The 17,683-nt window shown below is 41.6% G+C and overlaps 1 long non-coding RNA gene across 1 annotated transcript; it reads right to left on the bottom strand.

The window, feature by feature from the left end:
- Positions 1-1,275: 1,275 nt before the first annotated feature.
- On the bottom strand, positions 1,276-3,148 carry LOC142491984 (uncharacterized). Its single transcript, XR_012800633.1, has 3 exons — positions 3,062-3,148; positions 2,272-2,325; positions 1,276-1,338 (listed from the first exon to the last, which is right to left on the bottom strand). It is a non-coding gene; the product is annotated as an uncharacterized LOC142491984 (long non-coding RNA).
- Between the last annotated feature and the right edge of the window lie 14,535 nt (positions 3,149-17,683).

Genomic DNA, 17,683 nt, shown 5'->3' with positions numbered 1-17,683 from the left:
ACACACACACACATACATATATATATAATGTGGAAATATTTGGGGCTTCCTAGAGCTTGCTGGGTATCTGTGTGTATTTTACTAGAGTTTGATATGATTTGGGCTCCTCTTTTAGAAGTCTAATTTCTAGCGGATGCATTTAAATTCCTACAACTCACATGAAAACATTTAATGACTTGGACTGAAAAACTTTAGCTGTTCATAAGATCTGTATATAACAGGGAGCCCTCTGTTGTAATCTTGTAGTAATATCGCATTCTCTGCAGTGCTACTGGCTCTACTATAACTTTCCTTTAAAAACTGTAAGTGAAAATATACATTTAAAAAAATCTACAGCACAAATCAGACAGCAAATGGTTTCATAAGTTTATTTTAACATGTGTAACCAGACATTTTAAAGGGGTTTGTAATTGCTGATCTCTCAAGAAGTAATGTAAAGAGAGTGAACAGAATGATAGAGAAAATCTTTTCGGTCAACACACTTGAGATGGATTCAGAGGGATTACTTCTTGACTCCACATCCACCTCCGTCACCTCCAACTACACCTCCATGACCTCCACTGCTTTTACACCCATGACCTCCGTTACCTCCACCTCCACCACCGTCACCTCCACCGCTTTTACACCCATGACCTCCGTGACCTCCACTTCCACCTCCGTCACCTCCACCGCTTTTACACCCATGACCTCCGTGACCTCCATCTCCGCCTCCGTCACCTCCACCGCTTTTACACCCATGACCTCCGTGACCTCCACCTCCGTCACCTCCACTGCTTTTAAACCCATGACCTCCGTGACCTCTGCCTCCGTCACCTCCACTTCCACCTCCACCTCCATGACCTCCACCACTTTTACACCCATGACCTCCATGACCTCCACCTCCGCCTCCGTCACCTCCACCGCTTTTACACCCATGACCTCCGTGACCTCCGCCTCCGTCACCTCCACCTCCACCTCCATGACCTCCACCACTTTTACACCCATGACCTCCATGACCTCCACCTCCGCCTCCGTCACCTCCACCGCTTTTACACCCATTACTTCCGTGACCTCCACCTCCGCCTCCATCACCTCCACCGCTTTTACACTCATGACCTCTGTGACCTCCACTGCTTTGAGCTCCATCACCTCCACCGCTTTGACCTCCACTGCTTTGACCTCCGTGACCTCCACTGCTTTTACACTCGTGGCCTCCTCCTTCGTTACCTCCTCCTCCGTGACCTCCACTGCTTTGACCTCCATCACCTCCACTGCTTTGACCTCCGTGACCTCCACCTCCGTGACCTCCACCTCCACCACCTCCACCGCTGCTACATCCATGACCTTGATGGCAAGGTTCTGATGAGAAATAGAGGTATAATTTGAAGGAATGGCTGAGATACATTGATTACTTTTTAATGAAGGGAATGACAGTAAAAAAAAAATCAGATCATACAGACAGTTTATTTAAAACAAAAAATCCCCCACATTGAGGGACTTTTATTAATTTGACACTAAAAGGAGGGACACAGAAGCGCACAGAAAATATTAAACTCTGATGTACTGGAAATTTTCACAGATCTGTCAGGTCTGATTTATTCATAGTCAGTATCATTTGAAGTCGGTCTCACTGATTTCTAGTATCAGGGGACCCATAAACTTCTATTGAGTTTCACCGATGTAAATCCATAGTTTTCCTTTAAAATTACCTTCTGATTCAAAACTCCCCAAATCTTAACAACTTAGTCCATGGAAGTTGACATCAATTGGGCATATTTTCCATGTACTATGTCTTCATCTTAAAAGTATGATAATAATGTAGGCCAATCTTTCTATAGATCTTACTCTGATCAAACAAAGTGACATTAAATTCAGGACTGTATTATGATGATACTACTAACGTGAAGATAGTAGAAGGTATGATGGCAATCATTAACAGAGACTTAATAAAAAATTGGTTTTGAATGTGGTTTTGGTTTAAACACATTTTGTGTTTTGCTTATTGTTTTGCCTACAATCTATTTGTTTTTGATTTTGGTTTTATATTTTCACCAAATTATGAACAGATTTCAAAATAAGCAGGGAAGAACATATATAGCACAACAAAATTAAAATATGCTTAAAATAAGTATACAATTATAAAAATGATTACGGAACTATAATATAACTATAATATAATAACTATAATAATATAACTGATACCCGTAAAAAAATGTATTGCTGCACAATGAGTTAAAGACCCTCCCGTAAACAACCGGATTAAGATGTGATTGACCATGCAGATTTTCCTACCTGGGCATTTTGGGGCAGGGCATGCGTCCTTGCATGATTTAGCTGGTGCACAGGCTGAAATGAGAGAGAATGAATATCACTGAAACAGATAAGTTCAAATCCTGTATGTTTTTTATAGACCTCATAATTACAATTTGAATTGCTAATAGCTAATGGCCAATCATACAAAAGCTTTGAAAACCTACTGTAGATGAATGGGGTACATTTTTGTTAAGTTAACAATAGAAAAGGTCATGCATCCATGTGTCAGGGTGAGTGCGTTTCAGTGAGGGATTTGAGGAGAGTAAAAGAAGAAGCTACATTTCACAATTCAGTGTTTCAACCCCTCATGTTTCCTTTTCCTTACTTCCAAACACCCTGCAGTTCTGAGTTGCATTAACATCTCAACATTTCCCTTGGGTTCTCTTTAAATAACCATTTTTCATTTATTCACAATAATCTTGGCTGCTATGATTTTCTGCAAAAAAATCTTGTACTTACAGTTTCCATTTCAGTAAAAAAAATCTCTTTATGATGAAACATTGAGAACAGTTTACTTGACTTTCAAATGATCTTTAAGCATCTCCCTGCTAAATAGAACAGCAACACCATAAAGAACTATGCACAGATTACAACTTTCCTCTTTCCACAGTTGTTTAAGTTCCAATAAAATATATATCTTTGCAATAACTATGTACAGTACAGCTAAGAACATCTCTTTGCAAGTCAGTCCAGCCTTTTGCATGTATACCAGATGCACCAACTAATAAATTCCATGTAACCCTATTCACTATCATAAAGAATTACTTACGGTCAGAATCTTTGCATCCACCACCCTTTGAGCCAGGCATGATTGCTCTTCTAGTTATATTCTGCTGTAGGGATGGAGATCTAGTATGCCTGATGGTGCTGCTTTTATACACAAAGTGAAGCCATTCAATTATTGACAAGTCCTTTCAGGAACCAATGGGATCCCTTTCCAAACATCTGTAATTTCTGTAAGTATTTAGGATTCAATGCATTTTTGTTAAATTGTTTGCTTTAATCAAAGGCAGGGTGTTTCTCAATTTTGTATTTTTTCTTTTACTCCAATAAAATAATGGGATTGTTGGTGTGTTTCTTTGCTCGTCACTGATGTGAATAATTTATAGCATAATATGAGCATTATTAATTATAATATGAGCCCTGTACTCGGGGTGTCAGGGAAGGACCCCCCAGGCACCGTGACAGATCGGTGGTCAGGCTCCCTAGGGACTTGAGTGTGTATTTGGTGAAACCCCAAAGTACACATCCTGAGTCGCAGGCGATCGGCCAAGGTGGTCCTTATACCAGCACCTCCATAACTTTAACATTGCTTGGTATATGTACAAAGAATTATAACTCTATTTACATAACCCAGCGCATTAACTCTTGTACAGTATTATAACACCCAGGCAACCATCCCCAAGTATCTTCCCAGTCCTTGATAGTTTGGTTTTCAGTATTTGTACCTCCGTTGCAGGCCCTAGTGGGTCTGAACATCCCAAAAATCTACGGCAAGATCCATTTTTTTCCCTCTTTCTCCACCTCTTTTCTTCCCCCCCTTTTCATCCCCCCTTTCTTCCCCTCGCCCCCCCCCCTCCCCTCAACCGTTTACCTTTACTATGACCTGAGTCCCCGCACTCTTCCTTTCCCTCCCCTCTTTTTTTAATTCCACCCCTTTTATTTATTTAATACTATTAGAATAGGGAATCTGCTGTGCATTTGGGATGTCTTCAATGCATATGGAGTGCTCCTGGTCTACTCGGACGAATCTGCCATCTTCGCCTCCCGTTCTGTCACTGTGGACACGGATGACTGCAATTCTCTTTTCCGCCAGGAGGGGTCATCAACACCAGCTCCACCAGCAGGATCCAAGATGGCCACAGTTCTTTTTCCTGCCACCGGAGGTCTTCATCTTCAGCTCCATAATCAAGAATAAAGATGGCCGTAGTTCACCTTCCCGCCACCAGGGTACTATGTTGGCATGAATGGAGGAAGCCTCCTACTGTTTTCAACCTACAGGACTCGGTATGGCTCCTTTAAATCTTTAATTGGGGATGATTGACGCTTGAGAGCCTGTTAAGCATTGCTTTTCCCTTAAGCCCTCATTCGCTGCCAGGACTCCTCCGGAGCAGAATCTTCCCCCGACTACTAACGAGCAGGACTGGAGGGGACGACAGATAAGCCAATTTTGTTCAGGAAAGCGGGCCTCAAAGTGAATGCAGCCCCATTTTTTAGCATCATCAGCCCGAAGGGGAGCAGCCACCTATAGCGGACCCCATTATCTCTTAAGATTTTGGTCACTGATGTCAGGGCTCTTCTCTTAGACAGGGTGGCAGGGGCAAGGTCCTGGAAAACTTGTCATTTTATTCCCTCAAACTCCATGTTCCTTGAGGCTCTTGCGATTTGGCAGATGTTTTCTTTTATTTTAAAATAATGCAATCTGATAATTATGGCCCTTGGGAGGTCCACAGGTTGAGGCTTTGAACGGAGTGCCCTGTGACATCTGTCATAGAGGAACTCTGCTTCTGATTTATCAGGCAATATATGTGCCATCCATTTTGAGGCGAACTCCTCTGGATCCGTTATGGCTTCAGTGATCATAGTGTGCAAATGGGCTGTGGTTTTTTCATTTTTTTTTGAGGGCTTTAATGGTGGTATCCATTTTTGTTTGTAGTGTGTTTGTTCTGTCTCCCAGACTGTCAATGCCCTTCCTTAGGTCCCATAGCTCTTTCTGGAAGAATGTCTTAATTTCAGAACAGGACTGCTTCATGTTACTTCTTGTGACCCATTCCCTATCGCTCCGCTCGTGGATCTACTCGCAGATTTCTCGCTGTTTGAGTCGGAGCCCTCCATTTGCTTCTCCTCTTCCTCTCCTCTCGCGCGCGGCAACACTCCTCTCTGAAAATAGTCTGTTAAGACGGGAGCTTTTCTACGAGATTGCGATCTCATTGGCATTCTGTGGTGTTCCTGCAGATAGATCTCCGCTTGTCTTTGATCTTTATTTATTTAATACGCCGAAAACATGAGTCTTAAATGCCGGTAGGGACGGAGCTTTTAACTCAAGCTTCCATGCACCCTGCTGTCGCGTATGCGCCTCCTTAATAAAACTTTTAATACTAGTGTACATGAGCAGGGTGTCTCCGGAGCAGAACTGCATTGATTTCAGATCCGGGGACACCCTGCTTCCCGAGGTACAGGCCCTGTTATGGGGTGCCGTTAAACCTATGCATTTAAATGTCCGCGTTTCCGTGTCCTCGGCTATTGCGACTGAATTGTGCATGCGTTAGAACTCAGCCAATCAGCACTGACAACGCGCTAGCACAGCACGGAACTCTGAGATGTCAAAAATAAACAATGTAAAACACTGATGTATTTACGAGTCTTATATTCACAATGTCTTTCTACCATATAGGTAAACTAGGAGAAACATCATATTAGACCCAAATATATGCAGCTCTATTATTCATCAAAATGCACAGATGGGTGAATTATAAGTGTAAATGTTCCTTTCCATGTTCCACTATTAAACATTATCAACCACAGTGCAGATTCAGCAGAGTTGATAAACAGACATTTATAGGTTTTCAACTGCCCTTAGGTTTAGAAAACAAACAGATTGCTCATACAGTAGATAGATGGTGATTTCCAATAGAAAAATGTAACCATAGAGAGCAACAATGTAGATTCAAAGTGACAGCATATTAGTTGCCATTCCTTGACAAAAATGTACAGTATATGATAATACAGGCATCCCAATTGAGAAGCTTGACATAAATGTCCATATTATAGTTCTCTTGAGTGGCAAAATGAAAGCAATAGGGATAAAGGTATACATCCAAATACCACAAACCAATGGTGGATACAGATCGCTGATATGCATGGCAGCAATGTCAATGTCACAGAGATCGTCATTCTGCTCTGCATTGAGAATCATCATAAAGACAGATGTCATCAGGCGTGTCAGCATCACTGCAGAGACTGTTTTCTCCCTCTTTTGTCAGCACGACATAGATGACAATGTGCATGGTGGGGTATATAGACATCACAAGCCAGTGGTGGACACAGATCACTGATGTGCAGGGCAGCAGTGTCGATGTTGTCAAAGATCCTCATTCTGCTCGGCGTTGAAAATCAAAGAGACAGACGTCATCAAGCGTATCAACATCGCGGCAGAAACTTTTTTCTTCGTCTATGGTCAGAAAAACAAGGATGATAATGTGAATGGTGGAGTGTATAGGCATCTAGATTAATAGCCATCAAAAACACAAAATAAAGACAAAGTTAAACATTTTAAATCAAAAGAGAAAACAGCTTATCCAGAATATTAAAGCACCAGAAACTCATACATTATATACAGTTAGGTCCGGAAATAATTGGACAGTGACACAATTTTCATAATTTTGGCTCTGTACACCACCACAATAGATTTGAAATGAAACAACCGAGATGCAATAGAAGTGCAGACTTTCAGCTTTAATTCAAGGGGTTGCACAAAAATATTGTATGAAACGTTTAGGAATTGCAACCAATTTCATACACAGTCCCCTTATTTCAGGGGCTCAAATGTAATTGGACAAATTAACACAATCATAAATAAAATGTTCATTTTTAATACTTTGTCGAGAATCCTTTGCAGGCAATGACTGCTTGAAGTCTGGAATGCATGGACATCACCAAACGCTGGGTTTCCTCCTTTGTGATGCATTGCCAGGCCTTTACTGCAGCTGTCTTCAGTTGTTGTCTGTTCGTGGGTCTTTCTGCCTTAAGTTTTGTCTTCAGCAAGTGAATTGCATGCTCAATCGGGTTGAGATCAGGTGATTGACTCGGCCATTGCAGAATATTCCACTTCTTTGCCTTAAAAAACTTCTGGGTTGCTTTCGCAGTATGTTTTGGGTCATTGTCCATCTGTAAAGTGAAGTGCCGTCCAATCAACTTTACTGAATTTGGCTGAATCTGAGCAGACAATATATCCCCATACACTTCAGAATTCATCAAGCTGCTTCTGTCTTCTGTCACATCATCAATAAACACTAGTAACCCAGTGCCATTGTAAGCCATGCATGCCCATGCCATCACACTGCCTCCACCGTGTTTTACAGATGATGTGGTATGCTTCGGATCATGAGCCATTCCAAGCCTTCTCCATACTTTTTTCTTCCCATCATTCTGGTACAGGTTGATCTTAGTTTCATCTGTCCAAAGAATGCTGTTCCAGAACTGGGCTGGCTTTTTAGATATTGTTTGGCAAAGACTAATCTGGCCTTTCTATTCTTGAGGCTAATGAATGGTTTGCACCTTGTGATGAACCATCTGCATTTGCTCTCGTGAAGTCTTCTCTTTATGGTAGACTTGGATAATGATATGCCTACCACCTGGAGAGTGTTCTTCACCTTGCTCGATGTTGTGAAGGGGTTTTTCTTTACCATGGAAAGGATCGTACGATCATCCACCACTGTTATCTTCCGTGGACGTCAAGGCCTTTTTGTGTTGCAGAGCTCACCAGTGCGTTCTTTTTTTCTCAGAATGTACCAAACTGTTGATTTGGTCACTCCTAATGTTCCTGCTATCTCTCTGATGGATTTTCTTGTTTTTTGCAGCCTAAGGATGCCCTGTTTCACTTGCATTGAGAGCTCCTTTGACCGCATGTTGTGGGTTCACAGCAACAGCTTCCAAATGGGAATGCCACACCTGGAATCAACCCCAGATCTTTTACCTGCTTAATTGATGATGAAATAACGAAGAAATAGCCCACACCTTTCCATGAAACAGCTTTTGAGTCAATTGTCCAATTACTTTTAGTCCCTTGAAAAAGAGGGGTCTACATATTAAAGAGATGTAATTCCTAAACCCTTCCTCCAATTTGGATGTGAATGCCCTCAAATTAAAGCTGATAGACTGCACTTTAGGCCCATATTCATTATTTAACTGTAGCTTGAATTTATTTTGGTACACAGCCGAAATAACAAAACTTGTATCAGTGTCCAATTATTTCCGGACATAACTGTACATATTAATAATGATATAACTGGTGATTTGGAAAGCTATACTTGAAGCACCCATATTAATAACTACAGGAACATGGCGTAGCCTAAATAATCATTCATTCCATGTGGTAACATGGAACCAAGCTGAACGATCCAGCAACAATTTCTCTGCAAGAATGCTTTCTCAAAATTGCCCCCCTCTAATGCCACGTGATACTCTATCAATAGCAAAGGCAGAGAGAGTGGCGCTGCCCGCCCCATGTTCCTGTAAAAAGTGTCGTGCCACAGATGATATATATTTTTTAAAGAATCAGCTCCCTCTGTGCGCTCTTAATATTGCGAACATGTTCTAATATCCTAAATCGGATCTCCCTTGTTGTCATACCCACGTAAATCAGATTACAGGGACAGGTCAGATAACAAATAACTCCCATAGATTTGCAATTAAGAAAATAATATATCTTACATTCTCTGATTCTTGCACTGTATGAAAAGGAATTTGCCTGTTGCATAAAGCGACAAGCTCTGCAAGCATTACATGTATAGAATCCCTTTTTATTAAATTTTGACAGAAAAGTGGGATTGACATGCGGGACATAATGACTGTGAACTAGCCTGTTTATCAGGGCATCTGCTACTAGTACTTCACTTTGGTGACCGGCCGGTCGTGAGTAAATTGGGTACTTTGTCCCCAATGCACTATATGTAGTTTTGTAACAATGGAAAAGAGTGATAGTGCGCAGCTAATAACTAGTGACAACAAATATCAAGTGAACAGTGCACCGTGATTAAACAAACAATGTTGTGGACCTTAAATGTGGATCTGGCACTAATCGTTGGTCTGCAGCCTTTCTTGGGGGTGGCTCGACACCCCAGGAACTTAACAAGAAACAAAAGAACAAGGCGCACAACGCACATAGTGTATTAAAGTATAAAATGTGACTTTATGGTTAAAAGTAAATAGTTCTGCGTACATCAAGTGAGAATAAACAAGCAGTTTTACCACACAGTTAACCACAGTTAAACCAGCAGTTTTATAGGTTTACCACACCAGGAGATGACACTGTGCGACACCCTCGGATGGATCTCAGCATGCAATGGGTCTGGAGTCGTCTTATCTGTCCCTTACAGCGTCCTCCGTTTAGGGATGGTAGGTGGATGAGTCCCTTGTGTGGAAAGCCCCACAGCACACAGCTCACAGGATGGTAACGAAGCCGCAGGAATCAGCGTTCGTGGATCACTGCACCGTTTGCCGCCACTCCTCGTTATGCGCTCGGCGATGACGTCACGAGTCGCTCCTCCACTTCCGCAATGCCTCTCGTGGAACGCACAGCGTGCGTGTCAGTCCAGTACTGTTCAGCAGCGGGGAGGAATATAGCGCTAGGCAGGCGGCTTACAGATAGTGTCCAGAATCACATAGGAATGGGGGAGAAGAGCATAGACACCTCTCTTCCAACGCGTTTCGTAACACTGGGTTACTTCTTCAGGGAATGTATCTGAAGAAGTAACCCAGTGTTACGAAACGCGTTGGAAGAGAGGTGTCTATGCTCTTCTCCCCCATTCCTATGTGATTCTGGACACTATCTGTAAGCCGCCTGCCTAGCGCTATATTCCTCCCCGCTGCTGAACAGTACTGGACTGACACACACGCTGTGCGTTCCACGAGAGGCATTGCGGAAGTGGAGGAGCGACTCGTGACGTCATCACCGAGCGCATAACGAGGAGTGGCGGCAAACGGTGCAGTGATCCACGAACGCTGATTCCTGCGGCTTCGTTACCACCCTGTGAGCTGTGTGCTGTGGGGCTTTCCACACAAGGGACTCATCCACCTACCATCCCTAAACGGAGGACGCTGTAAGGGACAGATGAGACGACTCCAGACCCATTGCATGCTGAGATCCATCCGAGGGTGTCGCACAGTGTCATCTCCTGGTGTGGTAAACCTATATACCAACTGCTTGTTTATTCTCACTTGATATACGCATGTAGTTTTGTGCCTGATCACTATTTGTTCTTCATTTTCTTGTATTAGTATTTATAGTCCTTTTTTATTTCAGGAGGTGTGGGAAATTGTCGGGGTTTGGTGTCATGTTTTTTTAATTGTATGTTTATTATGGAGATGTGTTTAATTAAAATGATTTTGTAAACTTTGTAACCTATATGTTTAATCTTTTTTTGAAATATCTGAGTGCTTTTTATTGGGTTTCTTTTTTATTTGTGTGTTTATACAGTTTTTCGCTGTATATTTTTGTCATATTGGATGTTGCTTCTTTATTTTTTGTATTATACATTCAGCCACACCTAGTAGCACTCCAATTGTCATACATACACATATACAGTTGTGTGAAAAATAATGTACACCCTCTTTAAATTCTATGGTTTTACATATCAGGACATAATAACAATCAACTGTTCCTTAGCAGATCTTAAAATTAGGTAAATACAACCTCAGATGAACAACAACACATGACATATTACACCGTGTCATGATTTATTTAACAAAAATAAAGCCATAATGGAGAAGCCATGTGTAATATGCAGTGGTCGACAAATCGCCAAAAAATCTACTCGCCGAACAAAAAAATCTACTCGCCACCTAGTACCACACGTGTGCTGCTTGGGCCAATAGGAGCTCGCCACGATGTTAAATCCACTCGCCCGGGGCGTGCAAATGTATAGGTTTGTCGAACACTGGTAATATGTCATGTGTTATTGTTCATCTGAGGTTATATTTACCTAATTTTAAGACCTGCTAAGGAACAGATGATTGTTATTATGTCCTGATATATACAATCATAGAATTCAAAGAGGGTGTACTTTCTTTTTCACACCACTGTATATATACACTGTATACTATATATACACACACACACATACATACATATATGGCACGGTGTGCTCATTTGCATATAATTTCCCAGAATCCCCTGCTTCAGTGGAAGTGCTGTTTTTGGGTGATAATGGGGAAAGGCGGGGTTGCAGACCTGTCAGATGCGCATACATTTATATTTTCATTTGCTATATATATATATATATATATATATATATATATATATATATATATATGTGTGTGTGTGTGTGTAGCCCTTTTACCATACCCCCCCCCCCTAAGTGAGATTGGGGGTATGCTCTTTTCTGCTACTTAGGATGTTGTGCTGCATACCTGTAGGCAACAGGAGGGCTGAGCGCTCAGCAGTAGTGTGGGGAGAACCAGGACAGGAGGGACAGGTACCTTGATCTCACTTGATGCAACGCCTCCAGCCAGCAAGGATCCCCTGTAGATATTCAGGGGATTGACCCCCCACTGACACTCCATTCTCAGAGACAGGAACACACACAGCATGTCTTTTTCTGTTCTTTATTGACAGTCAGCTCCAGGACAGAGAATAGCAGGTTCACATGTTTCTCATCATCATTTGCTTATTTCTCTCTTAAATCAGAGCCTGACAGGCCGCATAATTTCCTTCCCTCCCAATCCCTCATGGGTGGGAGGGAGAGACTGTTCTCTCTCTATCTGCTCACTCCAATTCTTCCAGAACTGAACTGACTAATTTGGGGGGTGTCACAATTTCTATATATTTGGGGAGTTCTCTAACTCTGACTCATAGCAAGCCAGAGCCGAATACAGATTGGCCCACACACACCAGAGGACGTTCCAACCAATATCCACCCCTCAGATTGACATCCTCAGAAGTTGCTAGGCCCGCCCTTGAATACTGATACATTATTCAAGGCTGAAATACACATACAGGCCTAAGGAAGGAATTAACCTTTCCACTGCCTGTACTAACAGGACTGACAGAGGAAAGGCCCAGAGAAAGAAATAGCTGCCGGGAGGCTAGGCTACATATATATATTATATATATATATATATTATGTGGTGATTTTTGGGGCATCCTAGAGCTTGCTGGGTATCTGTGTGTATTTTACTACAGTTTGATATGAATTTGGGCTCCTCTTTTAGATGTCTAATGACTAGCGGATGCATTTAAATTCCTACAACTCACATGAAAACATTTAATGACTTGGACTGAAAAACTTTAGCTGTTCATAAGATCTGTATATAACAGGGAACCCTCTGTTGTAATCTTGTAGTAACATCAACATTCTCTGCAGTGCTACTGGCTCTACTATACCTTTCCTTTCAAAACGGTAAGTGAAAATATATATTTAAAAAAATCTACAGCACAAATCAGACAGCAAATGGTTTCATAAGTTTATTTTAATGTGTAACCAGACATTTTAAAGGGGTTTGTAATTGCTGATCTCTTAAGAAGTAATGTAAAGAGAGTTAACAGAATGATAGAGAAAATCATTTCGGTCAACACACTTGAGATGGATTCAGAGGGATTACTTCTTGACTCCACATCCACCTCCGTGACCTCCACCTCCGCCTCCATCACCTCCACCTCCATGACCTCCACTGCTTTTACACCCATGACCTCCACCTCCGCCTCCATCACCTCCACCGCTTTTACACCCATGACCTCCGTGACCTCCACCTCCGCCTCCGTCACCTCCACCTCCACCTCCATGACCTCCACCACTTTTACACCCATGAGCTCCGTGACCTCCACCTCCGCCTCCGTCACCTTTACCGCTTTTACACCCATGACCTCCGTGACATCCACCTCCGCCTCCGTCACCTCCACTGCTTTTACACCCATGACCTCCGTGACCTCCACTGCTTTGACCTCCATCACCTCCACCGCTTTGACCTCCACTGCTTTGACCTCTGTGACCTCCACTGCTTTGATACCCATAACCTCCACCTCCATCACCTCCACCTCCACCTCCATGACATCCACTGCTTTGACCTCCCTGACCTCCACTGCTTTGACACCCGTGACCTCCACCTCCTCCTCCGTGACCTCCACTGCTTTGACCTCCATCACCTCCACAGCTTTGACCTCTGTGACCTCCACCTCCATGACCTCCACCGCTGCTACCTCCATGACCTTGATGGCAAGCTTCTGATGAGAAATAGAGGTATAATTTGAAGGAATGGCTGAGATATTTTGATTACTTTTTAATGAAGGGAATAACAGTAAAAAAAAAATCAGATCATACAAAGACAGCTTATTTAAAACAAAAATCCCCCACATTGAGGGACTTTTATTCATTTTACACTAAAAGGAGGGACACAGAAGCGCACAGAAAATATTAAACTCTGATGTACTGGAAATTTTTACAGATCTGTCAGGTCTGATTTATTCATAGTCAGTATCATTTGAAGTCGGTCTCACTGATTCCTAGTATCATGGGACCCATAAACTTCTATTGAGTTTCACCAATGCAAATCCGTAGTTTTCCTTTAAAATTCTAATTCTAAACTCCCCAAATCTTAAGAACCTAGTCTATGGAAGTTGACATCAATTGGGCATATTTTCCATGTATCTTCATCTTAACAGTATGATAATAATGTAGGCCAATCTTCCTATAGATCTTACTCTGATCAAGCAAAGTGACATCGAATTCAGTACTGTATTATGATCATATTACTGATGTGGAGATAATTAGAAGGTATGATGGCAATCATTAACAGAGGCTTAATAAAAATTGGTTTTGAATGTGGTTTTGGTTTAAACACATTTTGTGTTTTGCTTCTGGTTTTGCCTACAATCTATTTGTTTTTGGTTTTATATTTTCACCAAACTATGAACAGATTTCAAAATAAGCAGGGAAAAACATATAGTATAGCACAATAAAAAATGAAAATATGCTTAAAATAAGTATACAATTCTAATAATGATTACGAAACTATAATAATATAACTGAAACCCGTAATTTAAAAATGGCAAGAAACACCCTCAGTTTTCCACTCTACTGGTAACCCCACAGTACAGATGGCTCTTTGTCTGGCTTTCTGGGTTTGGTTGTAAATCATTTTTAGATCTAGGTTTGAAAAATCTGAAGGGATTTGGTTTTAGTTTTCTATTTTGTTTTGAAATGTAAAATTCTGGTAATTTCTGATTTCACACACCCAGTTTTGCCACTCCTTAATTAAGACTGGATTGGTTAAAAAAATATATTTATACCCCTCATGTTTTCCTTTTCCTTACTTCCAAACACCCTGCAGTTCTGAGTTGCATTAACTCTCAACATTTTATCAATCTCCTTCAAATGTAGACATACAGTAAGGCCTTGGTTTACATGTTTCATATATGTGATGCAAGCAATCGCATATCAGGGCCATTACTGGGTGTTTGTGGTGCATACCTGCTGTTAACAAGAGGACTAAGTCATCCGTGATGACTTTGGGACACAGGAACATGCTTCTGGGGTCCATAACCCACGTAATACTTAGCAGTGCAGCGCCTCCATCTGCCGTAGACTCCAGGGATATGGAGGCGATCTCCCACGTGGAACTGTAACTTTCCCCCAATTGCTGCAGATCACACATCAGGCAGGAGGTATATTGCAAAATAGGACCGGGTTTATAACTACTCTTATTGCAGTAATACAGGTACTCAGCAGTCACCTGCCAGATCACAGTCTCTTCTCTCAGATATTACTAGAGATAGTCCCTGGGCTGTCACTAAGTTCATAGGGCACCCGCAGCCATCCTAGCTCTTCCCCACCTCACTAGCATAAACAGAGGTATAGTCACTTTACTCCTCCCCGGAGGGAAGAGCACATGGGAAGGCCCCAATCTCAGGCTCCCAGTCATGACCTGCTTTCCTCATGGGGAAGGACAACCAAACTAACTTTAGGGCGGTCCTGCCCTTAAGTACAGCCAGAGGGCGGGCATCCCATTGGCCCAGCCACAACAGGATATGCCATCCCCTGCTGTCACTCAAGTGCAGCACCAATGGATGAAGGGGCAAACCCCATGATCTACTGGCAAACCAGGGTTTACTGCCAACCCATTGGGTAGATTTAGTAGGCAGGGGGTACCCCGCTACATATATATATATATATATATATATATATATATATATATATATATATATATAAAATCAAAAAATAAATAGATGATACCGTTCTGTGGCTAACGAAATGCTTTTATTTATGCGAGCTTTCGAGATACACTGATCTCTTCTTCCGGCGATGTTACAATGAATGAAGCAAGGGTATACTTAAAAACAGTGTCTCTTGGAATGTTATCTGTGCTTGTCCTTCCCCCGGTGTGGATGTGTTTTATGGCTAGAGGTGTCAAAGGGTAACTGAAAGCAAGTGAAGAAAGAGTGTGTATGTGTATCAGTGTGAATAAAAATGAATGGAGAGCCCACAGTATAAACAGTGCTCTACACAAGGTGTGTGTGGAGTGAGAGGGATATAAATGGTGTGGGTGGGTGTGGAAATGTGAGAGTTTGTAGCACAACTAAAAGTGTGTGTGGATACTATGTGGTCCCTATTGGTGTATATGGATGGAAAAATAAGGAGTATTAGTATGTGTGAGAGACAGCTGTGTGTGCATACATATAGCACAGTATGTACAGACATGGCCTTTAGCGCTCATGGGAAGAGAGTTCGCTAGTGTCAGTAATGACTCATAAAATTTCGATCTCTGTTTAGGCCACTGCTAAGTGTCCCGAACAGTTGCATAAATTTGTATTCATGCAACCGTCTCTCTTTCGGGGTTGCATGAATACAAATTTATGCAACTGTTCGGGACACTTAGCAGTGGCCTAAACAGAGATCGAAATTTTATGAGTCATTACTGACACTAGCGAACTCTTCCCATGAGCGCTAAAGGCCATGTCTGTACATACTGTGCTATATGTATGCACACACAGCTGTCTCTCACACATACTAATACTCCTTATTTTTCCATCCATATACACCAATAGGGACCACATAGTATCCACACACACTTTTAGTTGTGCTACAAACTCTCACATTTCCACACCCACCCACACCATTTATATCCCTCTCACTCCACACACACCTTGTGTAGAGCACTGTTTATACTGTGGGCTCTCCATTCATTTTTATTCACACTGATACACATACACACTCTTTCTTCACTTGCTTTCAGTTACCCTTTGACACCTCTAGCCATAAAACACATCCACACCGGGGGAAGGACAAGCACAGATAACATTCCAAGAGACACTGTTTTTAAGTTATCCTTGCTTCATTCATTGTAACATCGCCGGAAGAAGAGATCAGTGTATCTCGAAAGCTCGCACAAATAAAAGCATTTCGTTAGCCACAGAACGGTATCATCTATTTATTTTTTGATTATTGAAGCTCGGCTAACACGGTACTGATATATATATATATATATACAGTGGTTGACAAATCACCAAAAAATCTACTCGCCACACAAAAAAATCTACTCGCCACCTAGTACCAAACGTGTGCTGCTTGGGCCAATATTTACTCGCCCGGGGGTTAAATCCACTCGCCCGGGGCGAGCAAATGTATAGGTTTGTCGAACACTGTATATATATATATATATATATATATATATATATATATATATATATATATATATATATATTCTTTGCCCCTTGTTTTAAAGTTGTATGCCCAGTCTGATGAGACAGAACCTCAGTACAATTTTAATGCAGATGCAAGAATTGCAGTCTCTTTGAATAACATATTTATTTATTTGCAGTTAGGATTATCTTGGCTGTTATGATCTTCTGCAAGAATGTCAGTTTATCCTATACTTACAGTTCCCATATAAAAATAAAATATATATTATTGATTATACATTTGTAACAGTCTGCCTGACTATAGAATCTTCTAAAAGGCTTCACTCACATCCTACAAATATTCTGCCTTTTCCCAGGATATTACCAGAAGACCTTTACAGTATATCTGCCCCCTTGCCCTTTTCATGCCCCTCACATTCTCCTCTCACATTCAAAATGTAGCTAAAACCTGTTGTTGTTTTGCTTCACAATATTGCAAAGATAAGCCCTTTCCTCTGTTTCCCTAATGCTAAACCTCTCACATGGGCCTCATCCTCTCCTGTCTCTACTACTGTAACCTCCTGCTGTCCGCTTTCCTGTTTCTCACCTGTTTCCCCTACAATCTATCCTAAATGCTACTGCCAGGATCAGTTTACTCTGTCCTAAATTTGTCTCAGTCTCTCATGCTGAAATCCCTCTGCTGGCTTCTTATCAAATCCCATATCATACAAACAATTCTACGCCTCTCTTTTAAGGCTTTACTCTTTTCTGCCCCATCTCACATCTCAGCTATATTTTCTCGCTAAAATCCCAAGTTAGAAGGTCCTTTCATTCTATTGGATATAAATCCAATATGTTCTTTCACCCTCCTAATTGAGGTAAATGAGAATTTTAATCCTAATAGAGATATATTAGTATTTTACCTGGTAGTGTTAGGATTTGCGAACGGGGTCTGCCTTGTCGTGGCTCCCAAGCTTACAATGCTTTGGCGAAAGGGTTAAACTAAATGACCCTTTTTCAAGAGAATATATAAGTATTTTACTGTGTATTTTTGTCATG

The sequence above is a fragment of the Ascaphus truei genome, chromosome 4 (assembly GCF_040206685.1).
Source record: "Ascaphus truei isolate aAscTru1 chromosome 4, aAscTru1.hap1, whole genome shotgun sequence".
NCBI lineage: Eukaryota > Metazoa > Chordata > Amphibia > Anura > Ascaphidae > Ascaphus > Ascaphus truei.
Note: the sequence above shows the minus strand (reverse complement) of the source record. Positions and strands in the feature narration are given on the sequence as shown.